Genomic DNA, 3,847 nt, shown 5'->3' with positions numbered 1-3,847 from the left:
ACACCCCCCAGAGATTTAGGATCAAATGGAAAACTGAATAAATCAAAGTCTTATTGATGATGGATTAAGGCCATTTCCGGCAGAGTACTCTCCTCTCACGGTGCATCTGTTGAGGAGGACTCTGTTATCCTTTTGGGCATTTTTAGGTGTATTAATCAGTACCAGCTGTAACTGGTACCAGCTGTTACTGCTTCTCCTCTCCCCTGGCATTTGCCCAGCCCTTGGGGTGAACTTGCTCTCCCTGATGGGCATTAGGGATGCAGGAGGAGGAGGACACGTGCTGGAGTGATCCCCGTGTTCCTGCAGAATGGGCGTGTGAGGTGGGATGTGGCCACAACCCCTTTCCTGACACACATGCTATCATAACATATTAAAGCATACATTACCTCTAAACATGAGTAATAGCATTTTTCATGTTAGTGTTCCCTGAAATTCACTTATAATTTAAGACTGTTATGAACTAGACTGATAATCAGTCAGAGTTCTGGAATCATTCCTGAACTCTTGCAGAAGTAAAATATTACAGGGCTATGTCAGCCTGGTCAGATACTGTCTTCCTTCATACAGCTGGTACTGCCTTTTCATTCTGCAGCAAAGTGTCTGAGGTCAGGGAGTGCCTTCCTCTTTGTCTGGTCTCTATTAGCTCTCTCTGGAAGAAGTTGTCCCTCTAACAGATTTTTTTCCCCCCAGCCTGCCTTTTTGGGACTGATCCTTTGAATTTCACAGAAACAAGCTGCTACAGCTTTTGAATGAACTTGCTGCTATTTGCTCTCACTCTCTCCCTCTTCCAGCTGGTAAGTGTTAACTTCTGTTGCCTTTCCTTGCAGGGTTTCATTTCTTATTCCTGGGAAGTACATTTTCACATGGGGGAAAAAAAGAAAGATCCCATAAGTCCCAGCAAATCCATTTAAACGCAGATGTAGCCATTTTACGGTTGTTGCTATGACAGTTTGGCAAAGGTTATACATACTGTGAAACCCATCTTCTGAGGAAAGAGAGAGATCCACGGGCGAGCAAAGGCAGGAGGAAGTTGGGACCCAGCCTCATCCACACTTCTTGTTTGGTAGGAAAGGAGAACGTGGGAGGAAATTCTGCCCATCCTGTTATCTCTCCCACTACGCCCACCAGCACATAAATGGGGCTCGGGGTCACTGAAATCATAGAAGAGGATTGTTTGTGGGAATGGGAAGATGAAAAGGAAATGGGGTTTTGGGTTTTCCTCGTTATTTAAGCAGAATTTAGCCCAGACTGGTAGAGAAGCAGTGCAAGTCTACCAGAGAACAGCTCCTGTCTGAAAGTAGTGTCTCAATCCATGTAGAGCTGCACATGGTCCAACCCTTCATGTAGAAATGGACATGACATGTTTAAAAATAATTTTGATATCTCACAGCACTCTTAAAAACCCTTGCTCATTAGGAGTAAAGCCATATTGAGTCAACTGTGAGGTAACCCTTCCTTGTTAATTCCTTTTTCTCAGTATTTCTCATCTCAAATAAAGCCCAAGAGGAGCCAAAGAATTCCTAGGGAAGCACCATTCATATCTTAAGAAATTGTCACTGTCAAAAGAAAAATGCACCAATACAAAATATCCAACCCAAAAGATGTATTAAAGAGTCCTAAAGGTAGGATGGATGTGCTTCAAGCTCATTGCATTGCAATAAATGCAATTTATCATGGTTACTTTGCTTTCTGTGGAACAGGTCTGTTAATTTTTTACTCTTATAATGGATTTATGTGAATTCTCATTTTGACAAAATATCTAAATTTTAGTTAAAACCTGAAAAATGCAAGTCAAATACTAAATGCAAGCCAAATATTAAAATATTAAAATATGAGTTGGGATCAAATTAAATGTTGGGTTATTTTTTATGATACTTTAGGAAATAGTCTCAGGATAAAAAATTATTATAGTATTATTTACAGGACAGAAAATATTTAAATACACAGAATAAATGTATTCTCTCAGGTAAAATAAATTTATTCTAGGGGTGAATTTGGCCCAGCAGGGTTTAAATTTTTCCTAACACAATCAGAGTATCAGAAGATGTTTTTTCGAAGCATTCATCTCATAAATGGACAACTTTGTTACTGTAGGATTTATAATCACTCTGCACATTTCATATATATGGCACAAAAAATGCAGCATTTCTTTTGATAGCCTATTATGCCTGACATGGATTCCTTATTACATCTTGTTAGGGAAATTCATCTTATGTGGTAGATTTTCAAATTATATTTACAAAACACACAAGCACCAAATGTGTTAAAAATAAACTAAGAAACATACACTTAAAGACAATAACAATAATTTGGAACCATATTTGAGAGTATTTCAGGGTATTTAGTCTGGAATTTGTCCTTTCCCTGAGAGGGCAGCGTTGCTTTGCCCTGTGCAAGTGAGGAACACAGTGTGGCCCCAAGGCAATGCAGTGGATGCAGTGGTTGTGTTTTAAGGTGCATTTAAAGTGATGTGGGAAATTGTGGGCAGAGGGAGGGACATCACACTGACAGCTGCCATCCTCTGGCCACCAAATTCTCACTGTCCTTCTGGTCCCTGCACCCACCTGTGTCCCCCTGCACCCTCCAGAACCGCAGGGCCTGGCTGGATAGTCCAGGGGAGACAGGACATCTTTCTCCTCCTGCCTGGGAGGAACATTTCCAGCATCTCAAACTCCCCACCAGCCCCTGACATCCTTTCCACCCAGATGGTCTGAGGAATGGGAAGGAACTGAAAAATCCCCTGACTGCTGATAGGTGAAGGGAGGGAGATACCCGACCTTTGTGCCACAAACAAATGCTGTCACTCCTCCAAAAGCTCTTTAGGGATTGTCAGGTCTAAAGAGGACCAGGTTTACCTTAACCTGAGTCCCCTGAATCTCACCCTGGTAAGAGCAGGGGCCACGGAGGGTGGTGTGGGAAGCAGAGGTGGTACCTGCCACACAGGTGTAGCCTGCATCCCTCCCCGTGCTGCCAGCAGGATGGCTCCTTTCAAAGGCAGCATAGCTCCAGGCAAATCTGCTCTGCAGATTGTTTCCAGCCTGTGTTCCCCACGGTTCTGGCTCTGTCTGTGCCTTGTAGATATAGTAACTTCGCAGCTTGTAAAGATTTGTTTGCTCTCCCACCCCCTCCCTCTTCTCCCTCCTTAAATCAGTGATTTTGTGTTTCAGGTACCAGGCAGAGCAGTGGAACAATGAAGGTGTCTCTGCCAGATCCTCCTGCAGGACTGACAACCAGACCCCATCCTCCTGATGGTGAGGTCTCACAAAGGACCTGGCCATGCAAACTCAAAGGGAAATCCAGACATCCAAAGGCTGCAGGTTCCTGGTGTTCAATCACAGAGGGGCCCCACTGAGATAAAGAGCGAGACGCAGATACGGCCAGTACCTGGCTGGCACCTCCCCACATTACCATTGCAGGAATGTTTACTAACAATAAATAGTAATAATGAGATTTTATTACTTCCTGACTCCTAGTCTTACCTACAGTCCCCCAAGGAAAGAGCCATGCCTCTTGGAAGAGCTCCAGTGGGAAACACGGCGCAGCTGCTGCGCAGAGGGTCCCTCAGAGCCCATTACCTGCCGTACCAACCTCCGCAGTGGCTTGAGCTAAGCACAGGCTCTACTTTAATGCATCCATTTTCCAACTTCTCACGCTCCAGCTGTCTGCAAAGGAGCTGAAAAAAAATCCCTTCTCGCTCTCTCCCACCACACACTTGTGCAGCAGCTGTAGTTCCCTGTGGTCCCCGTGCTTGGAGAGAGCACTGCGGCAGGACTGGACTTACGGTCTGAAACTGTTTTGTGAGAAGCCAGGCTGCTCCCCCACTCTCTGAAAAACTAATTTCTTTTTT

The 3,847-nt window shown here is 44.3% G+C and overlaps 1 long non-coding RNA gene across 1 annotated transcript; it reads left to right on the top strand.

Annotated features, from left to right (window-relative positions):
- Nucleotides 1–231: 231 nt before the first annotated feature.
- LOC148183804 (uncharacterized) lies at nt 232–3,383 on the top strand. Its single transcript, XR_015773309.1, has 3 exons — nt 232–320; nt 691–794; nt 3,168–3,383. It is a non-coding gene; the product is annotated as an uncharacterized LOC148183804 (long non-coding RNA).
- The last annotated feature ends 464 nt before the right edge of the window (nt 3,384–3,847 follow it).

The sequence above is a fragment of the Pseudopodoces humilis genome, chromosome 9 (genome assembly GCF_049639895.1).
Source record: "Pseudopodoces humilis isolate 2021_Gansu_Grassland_sample_001 chromosome 9, ASM4963989v1, whole genome shotgun sequence".
Taxonomy (NCBI): Eukaryota; Metazoa; Chordata; class Aves; order Passeriformes; family Paridae; genus Pseudopodoces; species Pseudopodoces humilis.
Note: the sequence above shows the minus strand (reverse complement) of the source record. Positions and strands in the feature narration are given on the sequence as shown.